Below are 13,751 nucleotides of genomic sequence, written 5' to 3' on the forward strand. Positions count from 1 at the left end.
TCCAAGTGCAGGAACCAGGAGATCATGTGCAGGAACCAGGAGATCCATGTGCAGGAACCAGGAGATCCATGTGCAGGAACCAGGAGATCCATGTGCAGGAACCAGGAGATCCATGTGCAGGAACCAGGAGATCCATGTGCAGGAACCAGGAGATCCATGTGCAGGAACCAGGAGATCCAAGTGCAGGTAAATCTTAAAATACTCAAAAATAAGGAGAAGCAGTCGTGCATGCGGAGATCCAAAACATAGAACCAATCCTCCAGCACTGAGGAACAGGTGAGGCAGGTTTAAATAGCAGCCTGATTGGCAACTGCCAGCAGGTGTGCCGGGCTGCCAATCAGGGACAGGTGAGGGGAAGGAGCGCTCAGAGGAGACGTGCAGGAAATGGAAATGAAATATGAGCGCTGACAGGAAATAAACACAACACAAAAAAAGTGAAGTGACACAAACAAAACAAGCTAAAAAGATCATAAAAACTTAACATGGACTTGATTGATCTAAAGCTGATCTGAAGATTTAAGCATTGAAATAAAAATAAATGAAAATAATGTAAGACTTATTATTAACACTTTAATGAGTGGGACTCTTTTGCATCCCTGAGAATTGAAGTGGGATTAAAAAAATAGTCTTTGTTCAAAAAATAATAATGAATCAAAATCAATGTTGTTATGAATTATTGATCTCCGATTACTTCACATCAAATATTACACTTTGAAATATATTTTGGGGAAAACATTGCATATTTTGTGTGTTTGCCATCAAAAACTAACATTTCCTTGACAAAAAAAAGGCATAAAACAAACAAACAAAAATCCATGAAAACATAATAAAAAAGTTATCATCACAGACGGAACTGAAGTTGATCTGAAGATTTAAGTGTTGGAATTAAAAATAAATGACAATAATGTGTGACTTATTTTTAACACTTTTATGGATTATTGGACCCTTTGGGGTCCCTGAGAGTTTAAGTGGGATTCAAATATACAAAAAACTTTCTTTGCTCAGAAAATCAATCAATCAATCAATCAATGTTTATTTATATAGCCCTAAATCACAAGTGTCTCAAAGGGCTGTACAAGCCACAACGACATCCTCGGTACAGAGCCCACATACGGGCAAGGAAAAATAATAAATAATAATAATAAAATAATAAAATAAAAATAAAAATAAAAATAAAAATAAAAATAAACATAAAAATAAAAATAAAAATAAAAATAAAAATAAAAATAAAAATAAAAATAAAAATAAAAATAAAAATAAAAATAAAAATGAAATATAAATAAATAAAATAAATAAATAAATAAATAAAATAAATAAATAAATAAAAATAAAATAATAATGAATCAATAATTTCACATCAAAAATTCTACTTTAAAATTTTTGGGTGTGAAAATATTGCATCTTTTGTGTTTTAGCTATAAAAACACTTTATTTTCTTTTAACAAAAAGGAATACAAGTTTTATTTTATTTTATTTTTTTAAAGGTAAACTTTATATGGACAGATAGACCTGAAGTTGATCTCGAGATTTAAGCGGGAAAAAAAATATATATATATATATATGACTTTTACAAACATTCCGGGTCCCTGGGACCAAACTTGTGGGGGCCCCTGAAGGTAGAAAAAAAAAGGATATATTTTATTAGTTTTGAAAATGCAAACGATCAAAATGGTGTTTTCATCTTTCAGTGCGGCCCTCAGTGGAAACGTTTGGACACCCCCGGTGTGGGCGCACATTATTTACTTTTGAATAATTGACTCTTTTCTGACGTATAAATGTTGTTAGAAAGTTGTGTTTAAAAATGTCAAATCATAAAGTTCATGCATTTCGGCGAGAGCTGGCCAACACTTTTGTTCGCCGGGTTCTGCTGCCTGCCTACATGGTGATGTCACAGCGTGGTGGACGTACTTATTTGGGCATCCAGCCAAGCTTCCGGCCGGGGGGGCGAGGAGAAAACACCAAAAAGTTCAGGTAAAATATTAATTTCCTATCATCTTGGCGGGCGACGTGCGGTGACATAAATGCTGAAATGGCACAAAAATAAAGAGGTCTTTTGTATAAACATACAACATACAACATGCAACATATAACATACAACATATAACATATAACATACAACATACAACATATAACATATAACATGTAAAATACAACATACATGTCTTTCTTCAAATAACATTTTACAATTTTTACAAATATACAAATGGAAGAAGATAAACATATTTAAACACATAAATAAAATAATATAAGTCTTATGAATATTTTACGTTTCCTCTGGAAAGAACGTATATTGGGTCTATATTTATTTTAGTTATTAAAAAAATATATGCAACTTTGTTAAAAGACTTTAGCGTGCAAAAAAGTAAAAAAAAAATGTATAAGTAACTTCTTTTTAGCCTTGTTTTGCTACAATACAAACAGAAGAGGTCCGCAGCTAAAGTCATAGAGAAGTTTCTCAAGGGCAAAAATGATGACTAAAGTGGTGAAGCTGTATTTGCATTTGCACCTCAATTCTATTGACATATTAACAGTATTAGCGTTATGTCATCAAGCACAATGTGTTATTGGCCCATGAGGCCTAGCTGAATAATTTTTTATTGCGCCTGGTACCCAACGAAGGGTACTGCCTGCACTTTGCCTACCTTCTCTGCATCCTGGGATCACGCCATCAGCCGCTATCGCAATCCTCTTCAAAGATCATGTTAGAATTGAGAATGCAGACATGATCACACCTCTTGTGGGAGATTCTTCACTCAAATGTATTTCCATTGGAGAAGGATTATAGATGATATTATATTATTATATATGATATTATATTATATATGGAGGCAGAGCAATGTCATGTTCGTCCACTAGATGGCAGCACTTCACTCACCTGTCCACCCACTTGGTCTCATTTGCAGGTAAGGGGAGTCTGCACAGGGAAGATACTTTTTTCACAGTGTGTGTGTGTGTGTGTGTGTGTGTGTGTGTGTGTGTGTGTGTGTGTGTGTGTGTGTGTGTGTGTGTGTGTGTGTGTGTGTGTGTGTGTGTGTGTGTGTGTGTGTGTGTGTGTGTGTTCTTGTATTTCTAGACTTCTTGAGACATGAAGAAGGAAAAGTATCTTCCATATGAGGAGGTGTGAACAAGTGATGACATAAATCATGGTCCCAATAACATTGCATCTAATAGACAATGTCTCATTTGCACCCCCGGTGGTCAACATATGAAATAACAAGTGTGTGTAAACATTTAAAGTGCTCCCCCTCTGGTCAACATATGAAATAACAAGTGTGTGTAAGAAATTGAAATGCGCCCCCTTTGGCCAAAATTAATGAAAAATAATAAACAATAAATATGTATATAGAGACATACTGTAATAACTTGAAGTAAATAATGAAGATTAAAAAAACAATTACAAACAAAAAATTAAAAAAAAAATTAACTGAAAGCATACTTTTTCTCACAATGTGTTGACTTTTTTCTTATAAAATTGGGAACTATTTTTCATATTCTTTCTGTTTCTGTAATATTGCAATATTTTCTCATAAAATTATGACTTTTTAATGTAAATATATTCATTTTTAATGCAAAATGGTGACATTTTTCATATAAAATTCTGACTTTTATCACAATATTGTCCATTTTTTGTTGTTCTTGTAAAACAGCGAAAACATTTTCAGTAAAACGATGACCCTTGTCATCATTTTGCCGAGCAACCTTCTATTTATTATTATAATATTGCCAAAATGTTAAAAAAAAAAAAAAAAAAATTGTGACTTTTGTGGAGTAAAATTCCAACTTTTATCATAATATTGCACAAATGTTCAGTTTTTCTTGTAAATTTGCGACTGTTATTGAGTAAAATTCCAAATTTTATCATAATATTGCACAAATGTTCAGTTTTTCTTGTAAAATTTTGACTTACGTTGAGTAAAACGATTACTTTTATTATAATACTAGAGGTAGGCATTTTTTGGAGGTCTCTAGAAGGAGACAAATACAAGAATGTGTGTGTGTGTGTGTGTGTGTGTGTGTACTTGTATTTCTAGCCTTCTTGAGACATGAAGAAGGAAAAGTATCTTCCATATGAGGAGGTGTGAACAAGTGATGACATGAATCAATAACATTGCATCTAATAGACAATGTCTCATTTGCACCCCCTGCTGGTCAAAATGAGGGCGGTCCCAAAAAAGGAGGGATTTTTCAAATTGACTGTGTCGCTTTAAAAAGTGCTCCCCCTCTGGTCAACATATGAAATAACAAGTGTGTGTAAGAAATAGAAATGCGCCCCCTTTGGCCAAACTGTATTTAAAAAAATGAATAAACATGTATATAGAGACATACTGTCATAACTTGTAGTTAAGCTAGAACTAGCCAGCGCCAGGCTGGATAATCCATGTACGCATAGCAATTCTCTTAGAATAATACACAATTCACATAATGTTTTTTCTGTTGTGTCTGTGTCAGAGGTGGACATGCATTCTACTGAGGTGGCAAATTATGATATGTCCAGTCTATTGCAGCACCAAGCAAACAATCGGAAAATTCCCGTCATATCAATTCCTAGATATGGTCGAAACTATTTAAAGTGCACTACGCATAATAAACGCAACATTGTTAATATTGCCACTACGGATAATCTTAACAAAAACTCGTCAAAACAGCCCAATACCTATAATATGGGCTTTTTAAACATAAGATCATTGTCTCCCAAGGCGTTATTGGTTAATGAGGTCATTAGAGACAACAATCTTAACGTCATTGGTCTTAGCGAAACCTGGCTCAAACCGGACGAATTTTTTGCGCTCAATGAGGCATCTCCTCCTAACTATACGAATGCGCATGTTGCCCGCCCTCTTAAAAGGGGAGGGGGTGTCGCACTAATATACAATGAAAATTTCAACCTTACCCCTAACCTAAATAATAAATATAAATCGTTTGAGGTGCTTACTATGAGGTCCGTCACACCGCTACCTCTCGACCTGGCTGTTATCTACCGCCCCCCTGGGCCCTATTCGGACTTTATCAGTGAATTCTCAGAGTTCGTTGCTGATCTAGTGACGCACGCCGACAATATAATCATAATGGGGGACTTTAATATCCATATGAATACCCCATCGGACCCTCAGTGCGTGGCGCTCCAAACCATAATTGATAGCTGTGGTCTTACACAAATAATACATGAACACACGCATCGCAACGGTAATACAATAGATCTAGTGCTTGTCAGGGGTGTCACCACCTCCAAAGTTATGATACTTCCATATACTAAAGTAATGTCCGATCATTACCTTATAAAATTTGAAGTTTTGACTCTTTGTCAACAAGCTAATAATAATAATAACTGCTATAGCGGCCGCAACATTAATGCTGCCACAACGATGACTCTTGCTGACCTACTGCCTTCGGTAATAGCACCATTCCCAAATTATGTCGGCTCTATTGATAAACTCACTAACAACTTTGACGATGCCTTGCGCGAAATTATTGATAGTATAGCACCGCTAAAGCAAAAAAGGGCCCCTAAAAGGCGCACCCCATGGTTTACAGAAGAAATTAGAGCTCATAAATTATCATGTAGAAAACTGGAACGCAAATGGCGCGCGACTAAACTTGAGGTTTTCCATCAAGCATGGAGTGATAGTTTAATAACTTATAAACGCATGCTTACCTTAGCTAAAGCTAAATACTACTCAAATCTCATCCGCCTCAACAAAAACGATCCTAAATTTCTGTTTAGTACAGTAGCATCGCTAACCCAACAAGGGACTCCTCCCAGTAGCTCCACCCACTCGGCAGATGATTTTATGAATTTCTTTAATAAGAAAATTGAACTCATTAGAAAGGAGATTAAAGACAATGCATCCCAGCTACACCTGGGTTCTATTAACACAAATACGACTGTATATACGACGGACACTGCCCTCCAAAATAGTCTCTCTCTCTTTGATGAAATAACATTAGAGGAATTATTACAGCGTGTAAGTGGGATAAAACAAACAACATGTTTACTTGACCCACTTCCTGGGAAACTTATCAAGGAACTGTTTGTATTATTAGGTCCATCAGTGTTAAATATTATAAACTTATCACTTTCCTCCGGCACTGTTCCCCTAGCATTCAAAAAAGCGGTTATTCATCCTCTGCTCAAAAGACCTAACCTCGATCCTGACCTCATGGTAAACTACCGACCGGTCTCCCACCTTCCGTTTATTTCCAAAATTCTCGAAAAAACTGTTGCACAGCAGCTAAATGAACACTTAGTGACTAACAATCTCTGTGAACCTTTTCAATCCGGTTTCAGGGCAAATCACTCTACGGAGACAGCCCTCGCAAAAATGACTAATGATCTATTGCTAACGATGGATTCTGATGCGTCATCTATGTTGCTGCTTCTTGATCTTAGCGCCGCTTTCGATACCGTCGATCATAATATTTTATTAGAGCGTATCAAAGCACGTATTGGTATGTCAGACTTAGCCTTGTCTTGGTTTAACTCTTATCTTACTGACAGGATGCAGTGCGTCTCCCATAACAATGTGACCTCGGACTATGTCAAGGTAACGTGCGGAGTTCCCCAGGGTTCGGTTCTTGGCCCTGCACTCTTTAGTATTTACATGCTGCCGCTGGGTGACATCATACGCAAGTACGGTGTTAGCTTTCACTGTTATGCTGATGACACTCAACTCTACATGCCCCTAAAGCTGACCAACACGCCGGATTGTAGTCAGCTGGAGGCGTGTCTTAATGAAATTAAACAATGGATGTCCGCTAACTTTTTGCAACTCAACGCTAAGAAAAGGGAAATGCTGATTATCGGTCCTGCTAGACACCAACATCTATTTAATAATACCACCTTAACATTTGACAACCAAACAATTAAACAAGGAGACTCGGTAAAGAATCTGGGTATTATCTTCGACCCAACTCTCTCGTTTGAGTCACACATTAAGAGTGTTACTAAAACGGCCTTCTTTCATCTCCGTAATATCGCTAAAATTCGTTCCATCTTGTCCACTAGCGACGCTGAGATCATTATTCATGCGTTCGTTACGTCTCGTCTCGATTACTGTAACGTATTATTTTCGGGCCTCCCTATGTCTAGCATTAAAAGATTACAGTTGGTACAAAATGCGGCTGCAAGGCTTTTGACAAAAACAAGAAAGTTTGATCATATTACGCCTATACTGGCTCACTTGCACTGGCTTCCTGTGCACTTAAGATGCCACTTTAAGGTTTTACTACTTACGTATAAAATATTACACGGTTTAGCTCCAGCCTATCTCGCCGATTGTATTGTACCATATGTCCCGACAAGAAATCTGCGTTCAAAGAACTCCGGCTTATTAGTGATTCCCAGAGCCAAAAAAAAGTCTGCGGGCTATAGAGCGTTTTCTATTCGGGCTCCAGTACTCTGGAATGCCCTCCCGGTAACAGTTAGAGATGCTACCTCAGTAGAAGCATTTAAGTCCCATCTTAAAACTCATTTGTATAATCTAGCCTTTAAATAGACCCCCCCTTTTTTAGACCAGTTGATCTGCCGTTTCTTTTCTTCTCTCCTCTTCTCCCCTGTCCCTTGCGAGGGGGAGTTGCACAGGTCCGGTGGCCATGGATGAAGTGCTGGCTGTCCAGAGCCGGGACCCCGGGTGGACCACTAGCCTGTGCATCGGTTGGGGACATCTCTGCGCTGCTGACCCGTCTCCGCTCGGGATGGTTTCCTGTTGGCCCCGCTGTGGACTGGACTCCCGCTGATGTGTTGGATCCACTGTGGACTGGACTTTCACAATGTTATGTCAGACCCACTCGACATCCGTTGCTTTCGGTCTCCCCTAGAGGGGGGGGGTTACCCACATATGCGGTCCTCTCCAAGGTTTCTCATAGTCATTCACCGACGTCCCACTGGGGTGAGTTTTTCCTTGCCCGTATGTGGGCTCTGTACCGAGGATGTCGTTGTGGCTTGTACAGCCCTTTGAGACACTTGTGATTTAGGGCTATATAAATAAACATTGATTGATTGATTGATTGAGTAAATAATGAAGATTAAAAAACAATTACAAACAAAAAATTCCCACAAAAAAAATAAATAACTAAAAGCATATTTTTTCTCACAATGTGTTGACTTTTTTTCTTATAAAATTGGGAACAATTTTTCATATTCTTTCTGTTTCTGTAATATTGCAATATTTTCTCATAGAATTATGACTTTTTTATGTAAAATTATTACTTTTTTTATGTAAAATTATGATTCTTTTATGTAAATATATTCCTTTTGAATGCAAAATGGTGACATTTGTCATATAAAATTCTGACTTTTATCACAATATTGCCAATTTTTTTGTTGTTCTTGTAAAATAGCAACATTTTTTGAGTAAAATTCTGATTATTATTATAATATTGCCAAAAGTTTTGTTTTTTTTATAAAATTGTGACTTTTGTGGCGTAAAATGATGACTCTTTTCATACAATTGCCAAAATGTTAAGCTTTTCTTGTAAATTTGCAACTGATATTGAGTAAAATTCCCACTTTTATCATAATATTGCGCAAATGTTCAGTTTTTCTTGTAAAATGTTGATGACTTTTATTATAATACTAGAGGTAGGCATTTTTTGGAGGTCTCTAGAAGGTAACAAATACAAGAGTGTGTGTTTGTGTGCGTGTGCGTGCGTGCGTGCGTGTGTGTGTGTGTGCGTGCGTGTGTGCGTGGGCTCGCAGCTGTGGGCCCCGTGTTTGAACCCCGGCTCACATGGCAGCGCAGTGAGGCCGCAGGCGAGGCGTTGTTGACTAATTGAGCGTCTCCTCTTTCATGTCCTCCCCGCCGTCAAACAAGCCACTCTTTCATTCAGGCATCGCCGCGGACAGCCTCCCCCCACGCCCCGCAGGCCCCCCCCCTCCCCCATCCGTCCATGGCCTAATTGAATGATGCGTGAAAAAGTCGTGATTAGAAAAGCCATTTTCTTTCTGTTCTGTGTCTTCACTTCCCAAGATGCATCACTCTTGCTGTCCGCCATCAAATGTCTTCACTTCCCAAAATGCATCACTCCTATACATATATATATATATATATATATATATATATATATATATATATATATATATATATATATATATATATATATATATATATATATATATATATATATATATATACATATATATATATATATATATATATATATACATATATATATATATATATATATATACATACATATATATATATATATATATATATATGTATATATATATATATATATATACATATATATATATATATATATATATATATACATATACATATATATATATATATATATATACATACATATATATATATATATATATATATGTATATATATATATATATACATATATATATATATATATATATATACATATACATATATATATATATATATATATACATATACATATATATATATATATATACATATATATATATATATATATATATATATATATATATATATATATATATATACATACATACATATATATATATATATATATATATATATATATATATATATATATATATATATATATATATATATATATATATATATATATATATATATATATATATATATATATATATATATATATATATATATATATATATATATATATATATATTAGGGCTGTGAATCTTTGGGTGTCCCACGATTCGATTCAAAATTGATTCTTGGGGTCACGATTCGATTCAGAATCGATTTTTTTTATTTTTTTTTATTTTTATTTTTTATGTTTTTTAAAAAAACAATACACAACAATACCATAATAATGCAATGCCATTTCAAAACAAAACCCCACCCAGCAACATTCAGAATAGCAATAAACAGAGCAATTGAGGAGACACAAACATGACACGGAACAATCTAAAAGTAGTGAAACAAAAATGAATATTATCAACAACAGTATCAATATTAGTTACAATTTCAACATAGCAGTGATTAAAAATCCCTCATTGACATTATCATTACAAACATTAATTTTAAAAAAATTACAAAAAATGAACAATAGTGTCACTTACACTCGCATCGCATAAACTAAATGTCTAATGATAATGTCAATGAGGGATTTTTAATCACTGCTATGTTGAAATTGTAACTAATATTGATACTGTTGTTGATAATATTCATTTTTGTTTCACTACTTTTGCTTTGTTGTGTGTGGTGTTTGTGTCTCCTCTCAATTGTTGTGTGTGGTGTTTGTGTCTCCTCTCAATTGTTGTGTTTGTGTCTCCTCTCAATTGTTGTGTTTGTGTCTCCTCTCAATTGTTGTGTGTGGTGTTTGTGTCTCCTCTCAATTGTTGTGTGTGGTGTTTGTGTCTCCTCTCAATTGTTGTGTGTGGTGTTTGTGTCTCCTCTCAATTGTTGTGTTTGTGTCTCCTCTCAATTGTTGTGTGTGGTGTTTGTGTCTCCTCTCAATTGTTGTGTGTGGTGTTTGTGTCTCCTCTCAATTGTTGTGTGTGGTGTTTGTGTCTCCTCTCAATTGTTGTGTGTGGTGTTTGTGTCTCCTCTCAATTGTTGTGTGTGGTGTTTGTGTCTCCTCTCAATTGTTGTGTGTGGTGTTTGTGTCTCCTCTCAATTGTTGTGTGTGGTGTTTGTGTCTCCTCTCAATTGTTGTGTGTGGTGTTTGTGTCTCCTCTCAATTGTTGTGTGTGGTGTTTGTGTCTCCTCTCAATTGTTGTGTGTGGTGTTTGTGTCTCCTCTCAATTGTTGTGTGTGGTGTTTGTGTCTCCTCTTAATTGTTGTGTGTGGTGTTTGTGTCTCCTCTCAATTGTTGTGTGTGGTGTTTGTGTCTCCTCTCAATTGTTGTGTGTGGTGTTTGTGTCTCCTCTCAATTGTTGTGTGTGGTGTTTGTGTCTCCTCTCAATTGTTGTGTGTGGTGTTTGTGTCTCCTCTCAATTGTTGTGTGTGGTGTTTGTGTCTCCTCTCAATTGTTGTGTGTGGTGTTTGTGTCTCCTCTTAATTGTTGTGTGTGGTGTTTGTGTCTCCTCTCAATTGTTGTGTGTGGTGTTTGTGTCTCCTCTCAATTGTTGTGTGTGGTGTTTGTGTCTCCTCTCAATTGTTGTGTGTGGTGTTTGTGTCTCCTCTCAATTGTTGTGTGTGGTGTTTGTGTCTCCTCTCAATTGTTGTGTGTGGTGTTTGTGTCTCCTCTCAATTGTTGTGTGTGGTGTTTGTGTCTCCTCTCAATTGTTGTGTTTGTGTCTCCTCTCAATTGTTGTGTGTGGTGTTTGTGTCTCCTCTCAATTGCTCTGTTTATTGCACTTCTGAGTGTTGCTGGCTCTGGTTATAAAAAAGAACAATAGTGTGACAGTGGCTTACACTTGCATCACATCTCATAAGCTTGACAACACACTGTGTCCAATATTTTCACAAAGATAAAATAAGTCATATTTTTGGTTCATTTAATAGTTAAAACAAATGTACATTATTGCAATCAGTTGATAAAACATTGTCCTTTACAATTATAAAAGCTTTTTACAAAAATCTACTACTCTGCTTGCATGTCAGCAGACTGGGGTAGATCCTGCTGAAATCTATGTATTCCATCAATAGACAATCCTTTTCAATCGGGAAAAAATCATTTTTGAATCGAGAATTGTGTTGAATTGGAAAAAAAAATCGATTTTGAATCGAATCGTGAACCCAAGAATCGATATTGAATTGAATCGTGGGACACCCAAAGATTCACAGCCCTATATATATATATATATATATATATATATATATATATATATATATATATATATATATATATATATATATATATATATATATATATATATATATATATATATATATATATATATACACACACACACACACACACATATATGTTTTTTTGTTGTTGTTATTGTTGTTGTTTTACTTTTGTGGCTGTGTGTAGACGTGGTTGGTTGCATCAGCTCTGCTATTTTAATGTCTTTAATGTATTTTGTGTTCTTTGATGTTTCCCTCTTACACACATGTTTATGTGTGCTATGGCTATGAGGTTTTTCCCCCCCTTGGCATCAGTCTGGACCACATCTCCAGGGGCCCAGGCTTAGACTGAATTTATTTCGGGGGGGAATAAAAGAGCAAATAGGCGTAAAAAAAGGTGTGTCAGGAGTTTAATAAGGAATCTATTCTAGATTGTGAGGTGCCTTTAAATTATTTCTAATATCTGACAGTATATTTGCTGCAAGTCAGTTGCCACCTTGTGGACATGCTGAGTAATTCAGCTTGCTGGCAGTTCAGCTTTGATGTGTTGAAGCGCGATGTCTTTCTCCCTTCTCCCCTACAGCACAGTACTGAACGGGTAATCTCACTTCATTGAAGCATTTTTTTATTTTTTTCTTTGCTGACATTCAGGTTGTTGTTGTTTTCCTTAAAAAAATCTATATATTGAATTGGCTTTGAAAATGGAATATAATAAAAACGGCCCCTGTAACTTTCGATTTGTCAGTGTGTCGCTGTGGTCTAAATGTCCCCCTCACTTCGTAATAGCTTGCAGTAATTACTGAGCTGAGATATAAAATTCATTCTCATGATAATCTTGTGAAACACACACTTAAGCTCACACACTTTGTTGTTGCTCAATCATAGGATCATGCTTTAAGGCCGTCTTTCTCCCCATTGTTGGGCATGAGAATATGTCTGTTTCTCAGCTGTGGTTTGTAAGGGCCGCAGCGGTACTCGGTTGTAATACACTTGTCCACCACTTGTGGCAGTAATGACAAAATCAAACAAACAGAAGAAGTCTGCAGCTAAAGTCATAGAGAAGTTTCTCAAGGGCAAAAATGATGACTAAAGTGGTGAAGTTGTATTTTCAATTGCACCTAAATTCTATTGACATATTGATTAAGATACATATTCATTATTTATTTAGTTTACCGTATTAATAAGCCACACCCAATACATTTTAGAAGAAAGAATTTAGGCGTTCATATTTGTGATTAGCACACGGTTCGATGGAAACTGAAAATGAACTTGGCGAGCACACGTTGTTGTCCACTCACTCTCCTCAAAGTCACACTTGTGTTTGCATGCGTGGATCAAAAGACACTGAATAGACTGCAAAGACAACATATTTCATGTTCACACTGGTAAACTGTTCTTTTTTGCAAATATTAGCTCATTTGGAGTTTGATGCCTGCAACATGTTTCAAAAAGCTGGCACAAGTGGCAAAAAAGAGTGAGAAAGTTGAGGAATGCTCATCAAAGACTTATTTGGAACATCCCACAGGTGAGCAGGCTAATTGGGAACAGGTGGGTGCCATGATTGGGTATAAAAGCAGCTTCCATGAAATGCTCAGTCGTTCACAAACAAGGACGGGGCGAGGGTCACCACTTTGTCAACAAATGCCTGAGCAAATTGTTGAAGAACAACATTTCTCAACAAGGAATTTAGGGATTTCACCATCTACGCTCCGTAATATCATCAAAAGGTTCAGAGAATGTGGAGAAATCACTGCACGTAAGCCATGATATTACACACCTTGGATCCCTCAGGCGGTACTGCATCAAAAAGCCACATCAGTGTGTAAAGGATATCACCACATGGGCTCAGGAAGACTTCAGAAACCCACTGTCAGTAACTACAGTTGGTCGCTACATCTGTAAGTGCAAGTTAAAACTCTACTATGCAAAGCCAAAGCCATTTATCAACAACACCCAGAAATGCCGTCGGCTTCGCTGGGCCTGAGCTCATCTAAGATGGACTGATACAAAGTGGAAAAGTGTTCTGTGGTCTGACGAGTCCA

General features: G+C 36.3%; 1 long non-coding RNA gene across 1 annotated transcript in view; it reads right to left on the minus strand.

Annotated features, from left to right (window-relative positions):
* Positions 1 to 2,700: 2,700 nt before the first annotated feature.
* LOC133642359 (uncharacterized) overlaps positions 2,701 to 13,751 on the minus strand; it is a 41,806-nt gene continuing 30,755 nt past the window's right edge. The window contains exons 2-3 of the long non-coding RNA XR_009824498.1: positions 2,876 to 2,914; positions 2,701 to 2,747 (exon numbers count right to left, since the gene is read on the minus strand). This is a non-coding gene — a long non-coding RNA (uncharacterized LOC133642359). The remainder of the gene's footprint in view (positions 2,748 to 2,875; positions 2,915 to 13,751) is intronic.

This window comes from Entelurus aequoreus, linkage group LG25, assembly GCF_033978785.1.
Source record: "Entelurus aequoreus isolate RoL-2023_Sb linkage group LG25, RoL_Eaeq_v1.1, whole genome shotgun sequence".
NCBI classification, from domain to species: domain Eukaryota; kingdom Metazoa; phylum Chordata; class Actinopteri; order Syngnathiformes; family Syngnathidae; genus Entelurus; species Entelurus aequoreus.